Raw genomic sequence first — 22,219 nt, forward strand, 5'->3', positions numbered from 1 at the left:
TCAGAGTCCGGATGATGGTTGTTGGCAAGACTCCTCCACCCCCCCACCCCCTCCCCTCTGCTGCTCTGAAGTTGACACCACCATCTTCCACGACACCCAGGAGGAGGAAAGGAGGGAGCGTTCAGCCCACCACCGAAGGGTCCTGGGACCCTCCCTTCTGCTGCCTGGTGGCTGCCCCTTCAGAACAAAGCTCTAACCTCCCTCGGACCTGGCAGAGGAAAGTACGGGCAGTCTCAGCCTGACAGTCCTTTCTTGGGAGTCTAAGGGTTGACAGGAGGGGACGGGCCACAATCTCTCTTGTCCCTTCTCTTCGGGGTGGGTGACTCCCTTAGTCCCCACTCGGGGTCCTCCCTGGACGGCCGGTGCAGCCTGGAGCTCCTCTCTTGCCCCGAGGGCCATCTGCTCGCACCAGTGCCGGCACCTCCTTGAGTCTCATTCGGAGGCGGTGAGGGTGACCACGCGGCCGCACGTGGCAGAGTTTTACCAGGCCTGCAGCGTGCGGCAGACAGGTCGAGGCCCTGTGGCTGGCGGCCCCACTGGCCCTCACTCAAGGGCTTGGGCTGACTCTTGGGAGTGCTTAGGGACGCGCCTTCTGCTGGCCTGCACCTCCCCTCTCAGACAGCAGCCCTCCCTCCTCCGTGTGTGGCCAGAAGGAAGCGGCTGACAACAGGGGAGGGGTTCTGAGGTGCCCTTGCGACGGGGAGGACGGTCCTCGCCCTGACTCCTCCCGTGCCCTGGAAATCCTCCCTCTGCTGACCTGCGGCCAGCCCCTCAGGACAAGGCCCCCTCCTCCCTGGGCCTCCCGCGTCTGTCCGTCTGTCCGCGTTCGCACTGAGGGAGCCCCTCAGTCTTTAGACCTGCCCGGAGGCTCCCAGGCCGACATCAGGGGCGGGGTCCGCGTGGCCGCCATTCTGGGGTGTGGAGCCCTGCGGTCCCCACGAGGGTCCCGTCCTTCACGCCACAGGGCCTGGGGCGCTCCCTCTACTGAGCTGAGCCAGGGTCCACCAGCCTCAGAGCGAGGCCTTCCTTGCCCGAGACCCCGCGGGGGAAGCGGATGGACTTTGGGCCTAACAGCCAGGCCCGAGCCTCTGGGGCCGAGAGCAGGGGCGGGGTGGGTGGGGCCTGTGTGGCCGCCTCTTTTCGGAGGGAATGCGGATTGGGGGTGTCGGGGGCGTGTCCCCGCACTTCTTACTGGGGTCACCTCACACCTTGACACCTGACGAGACGTGGCACTCCTCCCGTGTCTCACTCTCGCTGGACGTCAGCTCTCAAAAATGGCGCGGGCCCCACAGCGCGGTTACGAGGAAGTCACATCCGGTCCTGCGCATCTGGGCTCCAGGAGGACAGCAGGGGCGCGCTGGGGCCGGGGCGGGGCGCGCTGGGGCCGGGGCGGGGCAGGGCGGGACGGCAGGTGGGGGGTGGTTCCGGGGGAGCTTCCCGCAGGCCTGGCACGAGGGCCTTCCATTGACTCTTGGCGGGTCCTGGGACTTTTCCCTCTGCTGAGCTGAGTCAGCAGGCGTCACACCTTGGCTCTCGTTTCTGTCGGCGCCCTCAGACGGAAGTATTTGGGGCCCTGAGCCTCACAGCCATGCCTGGGTCCCCCGAGACTGACAGTGAGGGCTCTTTGGGGCCCCCTTTTCTGTGGTGGATGCTGCTCTCAATCCTCTCTCAGTGTCTTCTCTTGACTCCCTGTAGGTGCTGGGCTACCTCCCGTCTGCTGACCTGGCGCCAAGGCCTCACATCAAAGACATCAACTCCCTGAGACTGCTGGTGTGAAGTGCAGGCACATCTCATCTGGACACTTCTGCCTGGAGCCTCCCAGAGATGGCTGCTGCAGGTAAGATGAGCTGAGGGGAAAGGAGGCGAGATTCTCTTCTGTGGTTTGGAGCCCGTCAGGTCTCACTCAAGGTCGTCACATTGACTGCTGGCGGGGCCTGCGATTCCTTCCTTCTCTGGTATGAATCCATCCCTGTCCCCCGCCATGCCCCACAGAATCCCAGAGGAGTTAGTGAAGGGGCGCCTTAGCCTGACAGTTCCCACTGTGGTCTCTCTTTGTTGACATCACGGGTATTGCCCAAAAGTTCAGAAATGAATTTCTGTCCTTTTGTACAACTACTGTGTTACTTGCTTTTCTCTTTTAGTCCGTGTGCGATAGTCTATTAAGATGATCACTTAAAAAGGCCAGTTGTCATGCACTAAGAAAGTTTCAGGTGGTTATTTCACAGCCTGTGGACCATACTGCCACATCCAGCCCAATCTTTGGTGTCCCATGCTCCTGGCATGCGGGCTCTGAAATGCTGCCTCAGATTCCTTCAGTGAAGCAGTAGAGATTCATGGTCCCAGAGCACAGTGGAAGAATCAAGGGCTCAACGTTATAGGCTTTTCTCTAATCAATCCTGTCATCTGCCTCTCTTGCAGGCTACAGACCTGTCTCGAATTCAGGGTATCCCCCTACCTGCCCACACTCAGGTTCCAGTTCAGTGGAGACTTATTGTCCCTCAGGGATTATTTAGTTCTGTGTTTTTGCGTTTGTTAATGTTTTTTCTTTATTCCTTCTGTAATGTTTCCATGGTTGATTTTGGGTACAGGAAAGAGTAGCCCATGTTGGATTGTCATCAGCTGCCATGGATAAGGTACTACATCTGTAAATAAATTAAGGAAAATCGATATTCTTACAATATCTGTGCCTCAGGAATACACATAACACACTATTCTGGTTGAGACTTCTTTTTCCTAAGTCAATCAGGAAATTCTTATTGTTGCCTCCATATAGATTATATACATTTTTGTATGGTTTCTTTTTAGGTATGTTTTTTATATTGTTGCTTTTGTTTATGGTGTATTTTCTTTTTTCTTTTTTTTGTGTTTTTTAAAACAACTTTATTGGAGTATAATTGCTTTACAATAGTGTGTTAGTTTCTGCTTTACAACAAAATGAATCAGTTATATATATACATATGTTCCCATATCTCTTCTCTCTTGCGTCTCCCTCCCTCCCACCCTCCCTATCCCACCACTCTAGGGGGTCACAAAGCACCGAGCTGATCTCCCTGTGCTTTGCGGCTGCTTCCCACTAGCTATCTCTTTTACGTTTAGTACTGTATATATGTCCATGCCACTCTTACACTTTGTCCGAGCTTACCCTTCCCACTCCCCATATCTTCAAGTCCGTTCTCTAGTAGGTCTGCGTCTTTATTCCTGTCTTACCCCTAGGTTATTCATGACATTTGTTTCTCTTAAATTCGATATATATGTGTTAGCATACGGTATTTGTCTTTCTCTTTCTGGCTTACTTCACTCTATATGACAGACTCTAGGTCCATCCACCTTACTACAAATAACTCAATTTCGTTTCTTTTTATGGCTGAGTAATATTCCATTGTATATATGTGCCACGTCTTCTTTATCCATTCATCCGATGATGGGCACTTAGGTTGTTTCCATCTCTGGGCTACTGTAAATAGAGCTGCAATGAACCTTTTGGTACATGACTCTTTGAATTATGGTTTTCTCAGGGTATATGCCCAGTAGTAGGATTGCTGGGTCGTATGGTAGTTCTATTTTTAGATATTTAAGGAACGTCCATACTGCTCTCCATAGTGGCTGTATCAATTTACATTCCCACCAACAGCGCAAGAGGGTTCCCTTTTCCTCCACACCCTCTCCAGCATTTACTGTTTGTAGACTTTTTGATGATGGCCATTCTGACCAGTGTGAGATGATATTGCATTGTAGTTTTGATTTGCATTTCTCTAATGATTAATGATGTTGAGCGTTCTTTCATGTGTCTGTTGGCAATCTATATGTCTTCTTTGGAGCCATGTCTGTTTATGTCTTCTGCCCATGTTTGGATTGGGTTGTTTGTTTTTTTCATTTTGAGCTGCATTAGTTGCTTGTATGTTTTGGGGATTAATCCTTTGTCAGTGCCTTCATTTGCAAATATTTTCTCCCATTCTGAGGGTTGTCTTTTGGTCTTGTTTATGGTTTCCTTTGCTGTGCAAAAGCTTTTAAGTTTCATTAGGTCCCATTTGTTTATTTTTGTTTTTATGTCCATTTCTCTAGGAGGTGGGTCAAAAAGGGTCTTGCTGTGATTTATGTCATAGAGTGTTCTGCCTATGTTTTCCTGTAAGTGTTTGATGGTGTGTGGCCTTACATTTAGGTGTTTAATCCATTTTGAGTTTATTTTTGTGTATGGTGTTAGGGAGTGTTCTGATTTCATTCTTTTACATGTAGCTGTCCAGTTTTCCCAGCACCACTTACTGAAGAGGCTGTCTTTTCTCCACTGTATATTCTTGCCTCCTTTATCAAAGATAAGGTGACTATATGTGCGTGGGTTTATCTCTGGACTTTCTATCCTGTTTCATTGATCAATATTTGTGTTTCTGTGCCAGTACCATACTATCTTGATCACTGTAGCTTTGTTGTATAGTCTAATGTCAGGGAGCCTGATTCCTCCAGCTCCGTTTTTCTTTCTCAAGATTACTTTGGCTCTTCAGGGTCTTTTGTGTTTCCATACAAATTGTGAAATTTTTTGTTCTAGTTCTGTGAAAAATGCCAGTGGTAGTTTGATAGGGATTGTATTGCATCTGTAGATTGCTTTGGGGAGTAGAGTCATTTTCACAATGTTGATTCTTCCGGTCCTAGAACATGGTATATCTCTCCATCTATTTGTATCATCTTTAATTTCTTTCATCAGTGTCTTATAATTTTCTACCTACAGGTCTTTTGTCTCCTTAGGTAGGTTTATTTCTAGATATTTCATTCTTTTTGTTGCAGTGGTGAATGGGAGTGTTTTCTTAACTTCACTTTCAGATTTTTCATCATTAGAGTATAGGAATGCAAGAGATTTCTGTGCATTAATTTTGTATCCTGCTGCTTTACCAAATTCATTGATTAGCTCTAGTAGTTCTCTGGCAGCATCTTTAAGATTCCCTATGTAGAGTATCATGTCATCTGCAAACAGTGACAGCTTTACTTCTTCTTTTCCAATTTGGATTCCTTTTATTTCTTTTTCTTCTCTGATTGCTGTGGCTAAAACTTCGAAAACTATGTTGAATAGTAGTGGTGCGAGTGGGCAACGTTGTCTTGTTCCTGATCTTAGTGGAAATGGTTTCAGTTTTTCACCATTGAGGACGATGTTGGCTGTGGGTTTGCCATATATCGCCTTCATTTTGTTGAGGAAAGTTCCCTCTATGCCTACTTTATGGACTTTTTTTTTTTTTATCATAAATGGGTGTTGAATTTTGTCGAAAGCTTTCTCTGCATCTATTGAGATGATCATATGGTTTTTCTCCTTCCATTTGTTAATACGGTGTGTCACGTTGATTGATTTGCGTATATTGAAGAGTCCTTGCATTCCTGGGGTAAACCCCACTGTATCATGGTGTATGATCCTTTTAATGTGCTGCTGGACTCTGTTTGCTAGTATTTTTTTGAGGAGTTTTGCATCTGTGTTCATCGGTGATATTGGCCTGCAGTTTTCTTTCTTTGTGACATCTTTGTCTGGTTTTGGTATCAGAGTGATGGTGGCCTCGTAGAATGAGTTTGGGAGTGTTCCTCCCTCTGCTGTATTTTTGAAGAGTTTGAGAAGGATAGGTGTTAGCTCTTCTCGAAATGTTTGATAGAATTCGCCTGTGAAACCATCTGGCCCTTTGCTTTTGTTTCTTGGAAGATTTTTTTTTTTTTTTTTTTTTTTTTTGCAATACGCGGGCCTCTCACTGTTGTGGCCTCTCCCATTGCGGAGCCCAGGCTCCGGACTTGCAGGTTCAGCAGCCATGGCTCCCGAGCCCAGCTGCTCCGCGGCATGTGGGATCTTCCCGGACCAGGGCATGAACCCACATCCACTGCATTGGCAGGAGGACTACCAACCACTGCGCCAGCAGGGAAGCCCCTGTTGGAAGATTTTTAATCACAGTTCCTGTTTCAGTGTTTGTGATAGGTCTGTGCATATTTTCTATTTCTTCCTGGTTCAGTCTCGCAAGGTTGTGCGTTTCTAAGAATTTGTCCATTTCTTCCAGGTTGTCCATTTTATTGGCATAGAGTTACTTGTAGTAATCTCTTACGATCCTTTGTATTTCTGCAGTGTCAGTTGTTACCCTTTTTCATTTCTAATTTTATTGGTTTGAGTCTTCTCACATTTTTTCTTGGTAAGTCTGGCTAATGGTTTATCAATTTTGTTTACCTTCTCAAAGAGCCTGCTTTTAATTTTATTGATATTTGCTATCATTTCTTTCATTTCTTTTTGATTTACTTCTGATCTGATCTTTATGATTTCTTTCCTTCTGCTAACTTTGGGCTTTTTTTGTTTTCTTTCTCTAATTGCTTTAGGTGTAAGATTAGGTTGTTTATTTGAGATTTCTCTTGTTTCTTGAGGTAGGATTTTATTGCTGCAAACTTCCCTCTTAGAACTGCTTTTGCTGCATCTCATAGGTTTTGGGTCGTCGTGTTTCATTGTCATTTGTGTCTAGGTAATTTTTATTTCCTCTTTGCTTTCTCCAGTGAGCTCTTGGTTATTAAGTATTGTGTTGTTTAGCCTCCATGTGTTTGTATTCCTTACGTAGTTTTTTCCTGTAATTGATGCCTAATCTCATAGCGTTGTGGTCGGGAAAGATACTTGACACAATTTCAATTTTCTTAAATTTACCAAGGCTTGATTTGTACCCAAGATATGATGTATCCTGGAGAATGTTCCATGAGCACTTGAGAAGAATGTGTATTCTGTTGCTTTTGGATGGAATGTCCTATAAATATCAATTAAGTCCATCGTGTTTAATGTATCATTTAAAGCTTGTGTTTCCTTATTTATTTTCATTTTGGATGATCTGTCCATTGGTGAAAGTGAGGTGTTAAAGTCTCCTGCTATGATTGTGTTACTGTCGATTTCCCCTTTTATGGCTGTTAGTATTTGCCTTATGTATTGAGGTGCTCCTATGTTGGATGCATAAATATTTACAATTGTTATATGTTCTTCTTGGATCGATCCCTTGATCATTATGTAGTGTCCTTCTTTATCTCTTGTAATAGTCTTTGTTTTAAAGTCTATTTTGTCTTGTATGTGAATTGCTACTCCAGCTTTCTTTTGATTTCCATTTGCATGAAATATCTTTTTCCGTCCCCTCACTTTCAGTCTGTATGTGTCCCTAGGGCTGAAGTGGGTCTCTTGTAGACAGCATATATACGGGTCTTTTTTTTTGTATCCATTCAGCCAGTCTGTGTCTTTTGGTTCAAGCATTTAATCCATTTACATTTAAGGTAATTATCGATATGTACGTTCCTATTACCATTTTCTTAACTGTTTTGAGTTTATTATTGTAGGTCGTTTTCGTCTCTTGTGTGTCCTGCCTAGAGGAGTTCCTGTAGCATTTGTTGTAAAGCTAGTTTGGTGGTGCTGAATTCTCTTAGCTTTTGCTTGTCTGTCAAGCTATTAGTTTCTCCGTCAAATCTGAATAAGATCCTTGGTGGGTAGAGTAATCTTGGTTGTAGGTTTTTCTCCTTCATCACTTTAAATATGTCCTGCCACTCCCTCATGGCTTGCAGAGTTTCTGCTGAAAGATCAGCTCTTAACCTTATAGGGATTCCCTTATGTGTTACTTGTTGTTTTTTCCTTGCTGCTTTTAATATTTGTTCTTTGTATTTAATTTTTGATAGTTTAATTAATATGTGTCTTGGCATGTTTCTCCTTGGATTTATCCTGTATGGGACTCTCTGTGCTTCCTGGACTTGATTAACTATTTGCTTTCCCATATTAGGGAAGTTTTCAACTGTAATCTCTTCCAATATTTACTCAGTCCCTTTCTTTTTCTCTTCTTCTGGGACCCCTATAATTCAAATGTTGGTGTGTTTAATGTTGTCTCAGAAGTCTCTGAGGCTGTCCTCAATTCTTTTCATTCTTTTTTCTTTATTCTGCTCTGCAGTAGTTATTTCCACTATTTTATCTTCCAGGTCAGTTATCCGTTCTTCTGCCTCAGTTATTCTGCTATTGATCCCTTCTAGAGAATTTTTAATTTCCTTTATTGTGTTGTTCATCATTGTTTGTTTGCTCTTTAGGTCCACTAGGTCCTTGTTAAACATTTCTTGTATTTTCTCCATTCCATTTCCAAGATTTTGGATCATCTTTACTATCATTATTCTGAATTCTGTTTCAGGTAGACTGCCTATTTCCTCTTCACTTGTTAGGTCTGGTGGGTTTTTGCCTTGCTCCTTCGTCTGCTGTGTGTTTCTCTGTCTTCTCATTTTGCTTATCTTACTGTGTTTGGGGTCTCCTCTTCGCAGGCTGCAGGTTCGTAGTTCCCGTTGTTTTTGGTGTCTGTCCCCAGTGGCTAAGGTTGGTTCAGTGGGTTCTGTAGGCTTCCTGGTGGAGGGGACTAGTGCCTGTGTTCTGGTGGATGAGGCTGGATCTTGTCTTTCTGGTGGGCAGGTCCACGTCTGGTGGTGTGTTTTGGGGTGTCTGTGGCCTTATTATGATTTTCGGCAGCCTCTGTGCTAATGGGCGGGGTTGTGTTCCTGTCTTGCTAGTTGTTTGGCATGGGGTGTCCAGCACTGTAGCTTGCTGGCCGTCGAGTGGAGCCCGGTCTTGGCATTGAGATGGAGATTTCTGGGAGATTTTCGCCGTTTGATATTACGTGGAGCTGGGAGGTCTCTTGTGGACCAGTGTCCTGAACTTGGCTCTCCCTCCTCAGAGGCACAGCCCTGACGCCTGGCTGGAGCACCAAGAGCCTGTCCTCCACACGGCTCAGAATAAAAGGGAGAAAAGAAAGAAAGAGAGAAAGAAGAAGATAAAATAAAATAAAGTAATATAAAATAAACTTATTAAAATAAAAATAATTATGAAGAAAAGAATATTTTTTAAGTAATAAAAAAAACAGAACCCTACGACTCATGGTAAAAGCAAAACTATATAGACAGAATCACACAGAGAAGCATACACACACTCACAAAAAAGAGAAAAAGGGAAAAAAAAAATATATATCGTTGCTTCCAAAGTCCCCCTCCTCAATTTGGGATGATTTGTTGTCTATTCAGGTATTCCAGATACGCAGGGTACATCACGTTGATTGTGGAGATTTAATCCGCTGCTCCTGAGGCTGTTGGGAAAAATTTCCCTTTCTCGTCTTTGTTTGCACAGCGCCTGGGGTTCAGCTTTGGACTTGGCCCCGCCTCTGCGTGTAGGTCGCAGGAGGGCGTCTGTTCTTCGCTCAGACAGGACGGGGTTAAAGGAGCCGGTGATTCGGGGGCTCTGGCTCACTCAGGCCGGGCAGAGGGAGGGGCACGGGGTGCGGGGCGAGCCTGCGGCGGCAGAGGCCGGTGTGACGTTGCACCAGTCTGAGGCGTGCCGTGCGTTCTCCTGGGGGAGTTGTCCCTGGATCCCGGGACCCTGGCAGTGGCGGGCTGCACAGTCTCCCCGGAAGGGGGGTGTGGATAGGACCTGTGCTCGCACACAGGCTTCTTGGTGGCGGCAGCAGCAGCCTTAGCGTCTCATGCCCGTCTCTGGGGTCCGAGCTTTTAGCCGCGGCTCGCGCCCGTCTCTGGAGCTCCTTTAAGCAGCGCTCTTAATCCCCTCTCCTCGCGCACCAGGAAACAAAGAGGGAAGAAAAAGTCTCTTGCCTCTTCGGCAGGTCCAGACTTTTCCCCAGACTCCCTCCCGGCTAGCCGTGGTGCACTAACCCCTTGCAGGCTGTGTTCACTCCGCCAACCCCAGTCCTCTCCCTGGGATCCGACCTCCGAAGCCGGAGCCTCAGCTCGCAGCCCCGCCCGCCTTGGCGGGGGAGCAGACAAGCTTCTCGGGCTGGTGAGTGCCGGTCAGCACCGATCCTCTGTGCGGGAATCTCTCCGCTTTGCCCTCCGCACCCCTGTTGCTGTGCTCTCCGCGGCTCCGAAGCTTTCCCGCTTCGCCACCCGCAGTCTCTGCCCGCGAAGGGGCTTTTAGTGTGTGGATAGCTTTCCTCCTCCACGGCTCCCTCCCACTGGTGCAGGTGCCTTCCCTATATTTTGTCTCTGTTTATTCTTTTTTCTTTTGCTCTACCCAGGTACGTGGGGAGTTTCTTGCCTTTTGGGAGGTCTGAGGTCTTCTGCCAGCATTCAGTAAGTGTTCTGTAGGAGTTGTTCCACGTGTAGATGTATTTCTGAGGTATTTTTGGGGAGGAAGGTGATCTCTGTGTCTTAATCTTCCGCCATGTGGAAGCTCCTCCCTACCATATTTTTTGGGTTTTTTTTGTTTTTGTTTTTGTTTTCCGTACGTGGTCCTCTGAGTGTTGTGGCCTCTCCCGTTGCGGAGCACAGACTCTGGACGCACAGCCTCAATGGCCATGGCTCACGGGCCCAGCCGCTCCGCGGCATGTGGTATCTTCCCGGAACGAGCACGAACCCATGTCCCCTGCGTCGGCAGGTGGACTCTCAACCACTGCGCCAACAGGGAAGCCGCTACCATATTGTTTTGATTGCTGTAGCTTTGTATAGTCAGAAGTCAGAAAGCATGATACCTCCATCTTTGTTCTTTTTTTCTAAACATTGCTTTGGCTATTTGGAGTCTTTTGTGGTTCCATATTAAATATTAGGGTAATTTGTTCTAGTTCCGTGGAAAAATGTTATGGGTATTTTGATAGGGATTGCATTAAGTCTGTAGATTGCCTTGGGTAGTATGGACATTTAAAAAATATTAATTCTTCCAATCTGTGATCATGGGACATCTTTCCATTTCTTTGTATCTTTTTCAGTTTGTTTTATCAGTGTTTTATAGTTTTCAGAGTATAGGTCTTTAACCCCTTTGGTTAAGTTTATTCCTAGTATTTTAATTCTTTTTGATGTGATATTGAACCAGATTGTTTTCTTGCTTTCTCTTTCGGGTAGTTCCTTATTAGTGTATAGAAAAGCAACAGATTTCTGTATATTAATCTTGTATCCTGCAGCTTTCCTGAATTTATTATAATAGTTTTTTGTTGGAAACTTTAGGCTTTTTTATATGTAGTATCATGTCATCTGCAAATAGTGACAGTTTTACTTCTTCCCTTTCAATTTGGATGCCTTTTATTTCTATTTCTTGTCTGATTGCTGTGGCTAGGAGTTCCAAATACTGTGTTAAATAGAAGTGGTGGGAGTGGGCATAAGTATGCCCAGTATGTCTTACACCAGATTTTAGAGAAAAAACTTGCAGGTTTTCACCATTGAGTATGATTTTAGCTGTGAGTTTATCATATATGCCCTTTATTATGTTGAGATATGTTCTCTCTATACCAACTTTGATGAGAGTTTTTTTCATGAATGGATGTGAATTTTGTCCAGTGCTTTTTCTTCATCTATTGTGATAATCATTTGATTTTTATTCTTCATTTTGTAAATGTGGGGTACCACATAGATTGATTTGCGGATATTGAAGCATCCTTGCATCCCTGAAATAAACGCCACTTGTTCATGGTGTGCCTTTGTATATATTGTTGAATTCAGTTTGCTAATATTTTGTTGCAGATTTTTGCATCTATAATCATCAAAGATATTGGCCTGTAACTTTCTTTTTTTTGTAGTGTCTTTGTCTGGTTTTGGCATCAGGGTAATGGTGGCCTCAGAGAGTGAATTTTTCAGCTCTCCTCTTCAATTTTTGGGAATGGTTTGAGAAGGATAGGTATTAGCTCTTCTTTTTATGTTTGGTAGAATTCCCCTGTTAAGCCATCGTGTCCTGAGCTTTGTTTGCTGGGAATTTTTTGATGACTAATTCATTTTCACTACTATTGATGAGTCTGTTCAGTTTGTCTGTCTCTTCCTGATTCAGTCTTGGAAGATTGTATGTTTCTAGAAATTTAGCCATTTCTTCTTTCTTTATGTTGTTCAGTTTGTTGGCATATTACTGTTGGTTTGTAGTATTCTCTTTTTAATTTTTGTATCTCTGTGGTGTTGGTTGTAATTTCTCCTTTTTCATTTGTTACTTTGTTTATTTGGATCCTCTCTTCTTCTTAGTGAGCCTGGCTAATGATTTATCAAATTTTTTATCCTTTCAAAGATCCAGCTCTTGGTTTCCTTGATCTTTTCTAATATTTTTTATCTCTATTTTATTTATTTCTTCTCTGATATTTATTATTTCCTTCCTTCTGCTGACTTTAGGCTTTTTTCTTCTTTTTCTAATTCCTTTAGATTGTAGGTTAAATTGTTTATTTGAGATTTTTCTTGTTAAGGTATGCCTCTATTGCTGTAAACTTTTCTTTTAGAACTGCTTTTGCTGCATGTCATAGATTTTGGAAAGCTGTGTTTCCATTTTCGCTTGTCTCAAGGTATTTTCTGATTTCCTCTTTGACTCATTGGTGTTTTAGTATCACGTTGTTTGCTCTCCATGTGTTTGTGTTTTTTTCATTTTTCTCACTGTAATTGATTCCTAGTTTCATATCCTTGTGTTTGGAAGAAATGATTGGTATAATCTCTGTCCTCTTAAATTTGTTAAGATTTGTATTGTGGCATTTGATCTATCCGAGAGAATGTTCCATGTGCACTTGAAAAGAATGTATATTCTGCTGTTTTTGGATGTAATGTCCTTTTGATATCTAAGTCCCACTGGTTTAATGAGTCATTTAAGGTTACTCTTTCCTTAATGATTTTCTGTCTGGATGATGTGTCTCTTGATGTAAGTGGGGTGTTATAGTCCCCTACTATTATTGTACTGTTGTCAATTTCTCCCTTTATGTCTCAATATTTGCTTTATATATTTAGGTGCTCCTGTATTAGGTGCATGTATGTTAACAAACGTTATATCCTCTTTTTGTATTGATCTCTTTATCATTATATAGTACCGTTCTTTGTCTTATGTTATAGACTTTAAAGCAAAGTCTATTTTGTCTGATATGAGTATTGCTACCCCACCATTCTTGTTTCCATTTGCATAAAATATCATTTTGCATCTCCTTACTTTTTTTCTTTATACATTTATTTATTTTATTTTATTTTTGGCTACATTGGGTCTTCGTTGCTGCATGCGGGCTTTCTCTAGGCACAGCGAGTGGGGGCTACTCTTTGTGGTGGTGTACAGGCCTCTCATTGCAGTGGCTTCTCTTTGTTGCGGAGCATGGGCTCTAGGCACACGGGCTTCAGTAGTTGTGGCATGCAGGCTTCAGTAGTTGTGACTTGCGGGATCTAGAGTGTAGGCTCAGTAGTTGTGGTGCACGGGCTTAATTGCTTCAAGGCATGTGGGATCTTCCTGGACCAGGGCTTGAACCCGTGTCTCCTGCATTGGCAGACAGATTCTTAATCACTGCACCACCAGGGAAGCCCTCTGCTTACTTTCAGTCTGTGTGTATATTTAGCTCTGAAGTGAATCTCTTGTAAGTAACGTATAGATGGGTGTTGTTTTGTTATCCAGTCAGCTTCCCTATGTCTTTTTTTTTTTTTTTTTTTTTTTTGCGGTACGCGGGCCTCTCACTGTTGTGGCCTCTCCCGTTGTGGAGCACAGGCTCCGGACGCGCAGGCTCAGCGGCCATGGCTCACGGGCCCAGCCACTCTGTGGCATGTGGGATCTTCCCGGACCGGGGCACGAACCTGTGTCCCCTGCATCGGCAGGCAGACCCTCAACCACTGCACCACCAGGGAAGCCCCCCTATGTCTTTTAATTGGAGCATTTACTCTATTGTCATTTAATGTGATTATTGATAGGTATGTACTTATTGCAGTTTCGTTACTTGTTTTCTGGTTGTTTTTGTAGTTATTCTCTGTTCTTTTAGTTTCTCCCCTTGTGGTTTGTTGATTCTCTTTAGTGGTATGTTTGTGTTCCTTTTTCTCTAGTTTTCGTGCATTGGTTTTTGGTTTTTGATTTTTGATTTGTGGTTACCATGGGTTTATATATGTTGACCTATCTAGTTGTTTTAAAGTGGTAGTTACTTAAGTTGAAACACGTTCTAAAAGATCTACATTTTTACCCCTCTCCCAGCTTTTGTGTTTTTGATACCATACTTTACATCTTCGTGTTTATCCCTTAACTGTTTGTTGTAGTTATAGTTCATTTTACATTTTTTTGTCTTTTAATCTTCTTGCTACCTTATTTACGTGGTTGATCCACAGCCTTTACTATATATTTGCCTTTACTACGGGGAGTTTTCCTTTCATATAGATTCTGACATCTCATTATAGCTTTTTCTTTTCCACTTAGAGAAGACCCTTTAACATTTCTTTTAGGGTTGGTTTAGTATTGATGAACTCTTTTAGTTTTGCTTGTCTGAGAAGTTGTTTATCTCTCCTCCAATTCTAAATTATAACCTTGCTGAGTAGAATATTCCTAGGTTGCAGGCTTTTCCCCTCAAGCACTTTAAATATATCACACCACTCCCTTCTGGACTGCAAAGTTTCTGCAGAAAAATCAGCTGATAGCCTTATGGGGGTTCCACTGTATGTGACTTTTTGTTTTTCTTTTGCTGCCTTTAAAAATCTGTGTTTAACATTTTCCATTTTAATTATGATATGTCTTGGTGTGGGTTTCTTTGGGTTCATCTTGTTTGGAACTCTCTATGTGTCCTGTACCTGGATATCTCTTTTCTTCTTTAGGCTTAGGAAGTTTTCAGCCATAATTTCATCAAATATATTTTCGACCCTTTTATCTTTTTTCTTTCTTGGACTACTACAATGCAAATATTGCTATGCTTGATGATGTCCCAGAGGTCCCTTAAACTGATCTCATGTTTAAAAATTTGTTTCTTATTGTGTGATGGTGTGATTTTCATTATTCTATCTTCAGATCACGTAACGCATTCTTCCATATCACCTAGTCTGCTATTAATTCCTTCTAGTGTGTTCTTCACTTCAGTTATTGTGTTTTTATGCTGTAGACTGGTTCTTTTTTATATTTTCTAGTTAACTTGTTAAAATTCTCATTGTGTTCATCTATTCTTTTCCTTAGTTCTATTAGCATTCTTGTTACTAATGCTTTGACCTCTCTATATGGTAAATTACTTATCTCTGTTTCATTAGTTATTTTTTTCAGGTTTTTTTAATTATTCTTTGGTCTGAAAGAACTTCCTCTATCTTCTCATTTTGCTTAACTTTATCTCTTCATGAAATTAGGTGAAACAGTTACCTATCCTGGTCTTAAAAGGGTGTCCTTTTCTAGGTGCATCCTTATACAGTCTGCGTGTGCCCAGTGGCTTTGGTGGGAGAGCTGGATCTGATGTGAACATGAGTCTCATATTCCCTCAGGGTGTACTGGCAGCTATCATCTTGGTGAGAGGTGGGGTTGGAGGTGCAGGGGCTAAAGCCAGAGCCAAGTGTGAGCCTGGGCTTCTCTTCTGCTTAGTGACCAACAGTGCCCTGCTGAGGGCTAGGTTGGGTCCCAAGTTGCTGGAGAAGCCCTGAGGGTTAGGTCCAAGCTGTTTCCATTCCACGTGTGTGTTCTGCCCGCTCCCAGCATGGGCATATTTGCCCTGGAGGGGAGCAGCATGGGAGCAAGTGCGGCTTGGAGCAGGCACCCATTGTGGGCTGGGACACGTGCTGTGTTGGTCCCAGCACCAGTCAGAGCTCTAAACAGCTCCCATTCCTCCGTCTCTGGTACCAACCACAATGCCTGCCCTCTCCCCATTCAGGTGCTGTGCTGGATCAAAGCAGGCTCCGTCCTGCACAACTGCGTACTCTCCTCAGCAATATCAGACTTCGTCCTAGTAGAAAGTTTCATCAGAGCAAGAGGGGTTGGAGTGGGTGTTCAGCGTGGCCCAGGGGTGAGTGCTGTGCCAGCTGGGGGAAATCAGCCAGAGTCCCAGGCAGTTTCAATCTTCTTCCTTTGCCTTGTTTTGAGACCAAACAAGCCTGTGCTTGCTCTTTGTGAGTGGTGTCTAGGTTTCTCACAGCCCCACTGCTAGCCCCACTGGTCTTCAAATCAGCCAAGGGGACTCCTCTTCCCAGTGTCAGGCCTCAGAGCTGGCATTCCCAGTATGTGGTTCAACTGCTCACTCCCCAGGGAGGATCCCCAAGCCATGGTTTCTCCCTCTTCTTCTGCATCCTCTCTCAAGGGCACAGGTCCCAACTTGATCGCTTCTCCTCCCTTCCTACCTGGCTCCGTGTGGATCTTACTTTACAGCCTTGGTTGTGTAAGAGTCTTTTGCCAGTTTCCAGTTTGTTTTCAGTGAGAATTCTTCCACATGTAGATGTATTATTGATGTGTTTGTGGGGGGAGGTGAGCTTAGCAATTTCCTACTCCATTTTGAGCTCCTCTCAGAATCCTTAGTTTTGATATAATATTTACAAGTATTTTACGTTACAGAGTATGCTTTTGGGGTTTTGTTTAAATTCTTGCCCCTGCCAGGTTATCAGGCTATTTTTCTACATTATCTTTTATTACTTTATAGTTTACTTTTCAAATTTAGGTCTTTAATCCTCTTAGAGTCCAACTTTTATAAGATATTATATAGGAATTCAGTTTTTTTCAAAAATATTTTTCCAATGCTGTATACTAACTGGTTCATCCTTTGTTCTTTGATTTGTGTATGGTGCCATCTTTATTGTATATTAGGGACTTGGGGCTCTTATGACTCTCATTTGTTCCACTGCTCTGTTTGTACATTCTTGCACCAAGACCATTTTGTGATTTTTATCCTGACTTTTAGTTTGTCTTAATACCTGGTAAAGCAATTCCTTAGTCTTCGGTCATCTTTTTCAAAGGTGACTTAGCTGTTTATAGACCTTTAGACTTCTTTGCGTATTTTAGAAGAGGTTTATCAAGTTCATCAAAATTAATCCAGCTGGAATTTTGATTAGAGTTGATTTCAGTATAGATCAATTTGGGGAAAATAGACATATTTATAATATTAAATCCTCCCTTCAGGAGCATGGAATGTTCTTCATTTACTCAGATTTTCTTTTATATTCTTTCATTGAATTAAAATTTTTTCTATAGCAGTCCTTTGTATTTTTGTGACGTTAATTCTTAGAAATTTTATAGAATTCGGTGATCTTGTTAATATTTTGTTTTCTAGTTCATTGTAGTTGACATAGAAAAACTCTACTGATATATTCATTCACCTTGCTGCACTCTCTTATTAGTTCTGAATTTGTCAGTGATGAGGTTGATCATATCAATGGCAAATGATGTCAGTTTTAACTATTCCCTTTATGAGAAGATGGGCCAAATTAATTTGACATTTTAAAACTCCATGTATTTGAAATACATTTCAAGAAGAGTGTTCAGTGCTACAGAGCTTAGCAGTACTCAGACAAGAATTTTTCTGAACCAAAACTAAGACATGAAGAAGGAAATATTTCCTGTCTAATTTTCAGGAACACCAAATAAAGTTCACAATTCTGAGGTTTCCTTCAATTATGGACCACGGAAATTTAACATATACTTTGGGACTTCCATAACATTTTATTTGATTTCAGTAGATGCTAATTGAACACTACTATGCATTAGAGGGCACAGAAAAAGAAAAATTCCCTGCTCTAAAACTATTTCTGCAGCAGAGGGGAGAGTTGGAGAAACAATTAAACACCTAACACCGTGAAAACCCCTATAACGTGTTACCTGAGTAGGGAAGAGTGCCAAACTTCCTGGCTATTTGAGGAGGGTTTTGCGGGAATATTTATAAAATGTTCAGGTTTTAGTAATCCTCATTTTTAATCACATTTTCCTTTGGTTTGATCATAAAGGTGATAGGGAATCAGGTAATAAATCTTGTTAATTACTTTTTTGGTTAATTTTCTAGATGACATTTATTAATATTCTAAACAGCCCTTTCATGACTACAAACATACTATTGATTAATAATCTCTCATTAGAGATGGAGTAAACTTGACTAGAGTTCATCTGAAGTTTTGAAGATTCTGCCAAACAGTTCAGATAGTTTGCTGATACTTCCAGACTGGAGCAGATATACAAGTTAGAAACCAAAAATAGCCAACCAAATCATTGTGATTGAGTTAGGTGTGAGTGAAAGATATACTTAATTTGTGTTTTCTCTGCGTTATTATACCGAGTGTGCTGTGTTGGTAAGATGTTACTCTCAAGAATATGCAGACAGAGAAAGTGAACTAGATTGGTGGAATCTATCAGTTACATCTAACAATATAGGTTCCAAGTTGAAATCCTTTACAAATAGACAATAGTGTTGGAAAAGGCACTCTCCAAATGCAAACTACGGAAAAAATAAATAACTCTGAAGAATAGTTATCTCCAAAGTGCATACGAAAGGGTGCAGCAGAAGATTCATTGATTCTAGTCAACCTTGTAAATTTTTTTTAATTAAAAACAATTTTTTTTTTTTTGTTTTTGGCTGCACTCTGCGGTTTGCAGGATCTTAGTTACCCGACCAGGGATCGAACTCATGCCCCCTGCAGTGGAAGCGTGGAGTCCTAAGCAGTGGACCACCAGGGAAATCCCCCTTGTAAATTTTTAAAATGAAAAAAGAAAGAAAACTTTACTCGTATTAAACCTAAGGATTGACTTTGAAGCCCTCACCTGTTCTGATTACTGGGGAAGTATGGGCATTCCACCACCTAGAGAGCTTGGCAGTGACCTCCTTATGCCTTCCTTTCCCCAGTGTACTGTTAGGTATTACGTTTATGTGCTTTAAATTTTAGGAATGATTTGGGTATTGCTTAAAACCCTGTATGTCACATATCAAAAACTCTCATCAACAAACTTCATATCAACTTGGAAGCATCTTTACCAATCTTTCAAATGCTTTCAGTGAATTTTTTGCATTTATTCAGTTGGTCAACAAATGTTTACTTACCTTCCAATATTTACCTTCCAATTAGTTGGCAGTAACAACTCATTTACACTGAAGAAGATGTAAATATATAAGCCAAAAATTTAATGAAATTCTTTGCATAATTGAAGGATGAGATTTAAAAATAGTGATCATGGTTTAATAAGCACAGCCAATAATGCAGTGCTTACTTTTGGAGCTATAGATCTTTTTGAGAGGAATTTTCCACTATGACAGCCTTTAAAACCAAATATCTAAAACAACTGGCTTAAAATTCGATCACAGAATGTTAAACCAAGATTTTAAAAGATATTGCTCTCACTGAAGTATATTGATAGTGATAATTTTAGTGAACAAGTAAAAAAATAAAAGTATCAAAAAATAAAATACACAATTTATCTTAAAATATTTATCACATTCATTATAATTTATAATATTGCCTAAATTTTATAATGTACAAAATGTGTTTATATGCTATTATACACATACAATTTACAAATAAATACATGTATATGTATTTGGAGTGCATGCTAATTTTTTACTGATCTTATAAGACTGCAAGCTCCAAGAAGAAAGGGATTTTCTTCTGTTTTGTTCATTGATGTATCTCAAAAGTCAAGACCGAGGTTTGGCAGATTACCGCCCACAGGCCAAATCCAGCCTGCCTACTGTTTTTATTTATTTTATACATAATATTTTATTGGAACACAGCCACACGTACTCATTCGTGTATTTTCTGTGGCTGCAAATGGGGGAGTTGAGTAGGTGTGAAAGGGACTGATGAACTGAAAACCTGGCCATTTACCATGTGGCCCATTGTAGAAGTTTGCTGATCCCTAGTCTAGATTCGCATCGTAGGTGGTCAGTAAACATCTGTCCAATGAATAAATAAATTTTATGCCTGGTCACAAAAGGTTGGAGAGTATAGTTTTAAGAGCTTAGATCCAGTGCCTTCTATAATTTAGGACTAGCTTCTGAGATTTTTATGCCTATTGGTTGTGTCTGAATTTGGTATAAATGTGAAGAGGCAGGGTCTAAATCTAATGCTTCTGCCCTTTTGCTGGTTACCTTATAGAAGAATAGTTCTGAATTTCCTGTATTTCTTAGGAGATAACAAAGACCTTGTGTTCTGCTTCCCTGAAGTATAACTTTTCCTTGAAGAAGTCGGGAATAGTGGGAAAGTGACTTACTCAAGCTTCTCTAGAGGAAAATGGTGATGGTCAAACTACTTAAAAATTGTGAAGTTAAGGCGCTGACCAATTTAAATAGAAGTCTGTAGTAAATGACCCTGTATCCTTACCACCCATACGACTTTATACTATGACTTTGACCACTCTATACAAGTATTGTGTGGCATGTTGGAGGAGCCAGGGTTGGGGAGCTTCAATAAGCATTGTAGAACCTTGGATTTGAGAAAATGAGAGCTTTCATTCAGTCCTGTCTTTCACTCAGTGGAAACATCCAGATCACATCTATAGAAAATGGCTCTACAGGGCTGATGTGAATTTCTCTCATGGTGGAGAACTCATTAATTCACAAGAAAACCCATTCTGTCATTGGCAGCTCGGGTTGTTAGGATTTTTCTCCCTCAGATTGAGCCAAAATTGGAATTATAATATAACTTTATTTTTGTTATTTAAAATTCCAAACTAGTGGCATATGATAGATATTATTTTTCTTTCTTTTCCCCTTGAGGTAGTTGTAGCTATTTCTGTTCTGATTCTTTTTTTAGAGAGAGACTTTTAAAAAGAAATAGCATTGTTACTACCATTCTATTCCAAATTGTAGTATAAAATACCAATTTGAATATACCAAATCGTAGATGTTCAAGTCAGTAGTCAGAAATTGGAGCCATTGTGATTAAAGCAAAATATGTAATCCCTCCCCTTCCATCTTTCTGTAGAATGAAAGTTTTCTTATGTGCTTTAGGTATCTGATCTTGATATTTTGCAGAATGTTTGATATTATAGCTGTAAGATTGGGATATACAACATGAGTGGAATTTAGATTTGAAGACTTACATTATTACCCCATTTAAAAAAAAATTATTTATTTATTTTGGGCTGCTTTGGGTCTTCATTGCTGCGCATGGGCTTTCTCTAGTTGCGGCAAGTGGGGGTTCCTCTTCATTGTGGTGCACGGGCTTCTCGTGGTGGCTTCTCTTGTTTGTTGCAGAGCACAGGCTCTAGGCACGCGAGCTTCAGTAGTTGTGGCCCACGGGCTCTAGAGGGCAGGATCAGTAGTTGTGGTGCACAGGCTTAGTTGCTCTGCGGTGTGTGGGGTCTTCCCAGACCAGGGATTGAACCCATGTCCCCTGCATTGGCAGGCAGATTCTTAGCCACTGCACCACCAGGGAAGTCCCACTTAGCCCCCCTTTTTTTTTGGCGGTACGTGGGCCTCTCACTGCCGTGGCCTCTCCCGTTGTGGAGCACAGGCTCTGGACGTGCAGGCTCAGTGGCCATGGATCACGGGCCCAGCCGCTCCACGGCATGTGGGATCTTCCCGGACCGGGGCACGAACCTGCGTCCCCTGCATCAGCAGGCGGACTCTCAACCACTGCACCACCAGGGAAGCCCTACCCCATTTTTTAATGTGCTGGAAAGGAAGGTGAAGATCGTTATCATACTTAATCTCTGCTGAACTTGAACAGAGAGGAGCCCAGGGATTGGACAATGTGTATCAGGATACCTTAACCACAAACCTACTGGCCAAAGAGCAAAGGGACTTGAGACCTACCCCCAGGGGGACAGTTGAATCAATTATTCCCTTTGTAAATTAGCTTTGGAAAACACCAAGTGGGAGCTATTTTTACTTTATCACATATATTACCTGTATTTTTGACTTACTTTTTAACTGTTATTTTCTGAACGTTGTTCAACAAGCAAAGTATTTAGACAATCAGAAAAAAATGGTATTTTCACTTAAGACAACAAGAACTTAGAGAACCTCCACAGCCTTACCAACTCTGAAACAAAATGGACAAAATACCTAAAGACATACAGATATAAAAGGATGCATCAGTGTTACAAAATAAAAACAACACTTTCTGTTACCCAGCTCTTACTTACAAGAACATAGCAATGAATAAATAGATGGGAAAATACTGAGTTGTTGTTTCAAAGCTACTTGTTAGGATGAAGAAGGTTTGTGGATGAGGTAAGGATGGAGGGAAACTATTTACACTAGAAACATGTTTTTTTCATTAAAAGTGCAGAGAAAACATGTTTTCATACACTTGAAAGACTATCAGCTATAACCAGTACCTTTGAGTTTTGCATGTTTGATTTTGGCATGCTCATGTTCCCCATTTTTGAATACTAAATCAGATTTACTTAGATACATAAATGACCAATGAACTTTTGAAGTTGTCAAACCCTCCTTGCCTCTAGGTGTACTAAGCTAAAACCTAACCAGACAGATGTGGCAATCCTATTTAAAGATTTTTCAGGGAATGCGGGCTACTATTTTATTTTCTCTCATAGCTCTCCACATCATTGGAAGTGCTTATTCAATTAGGCTTTTCTTGGGGAGACCTTCAAGAGGGCAGAGGAGTAAGACGT

General features: G+C 42.0%; 1 long non-coding RNA gene across 1 annotated transcript in view; it reads left to right on the top strand.

Moving 5' to 3' along the window:
• Positions 1 to 1,749: 1,749 nt before the first annotated feature.
• The window catches only part of LOC132594522 (uncharacterized), a 432,335-nt gene continuing 411,865 nt past the window's right edge, over positions 1,750 to 22,219 (top strand). The window contains exon 1 of the long non-coding RNA XR_009560734.1: positions 1,750 to 1,837. This is a non-coding gene — a long non-coding RNA (uncharacterized lncRNA). The remainder of the gene's footprint in view (positions 1,838 to 22,219) is intronic.

Source organism: Globicephala melas, chromosome X (genome assembly GCF_963455315.2).
Source record: "Globicephala melas chromosome X, mGloMel1.2, whole genome shotgun sequence".
Classification (NCBI taxonomy): Eukaryota; Metazoa; Chordata; class Mammalia; order Artiodactyla; family Delphinidae; genus Globicephala; species Globicephala melas.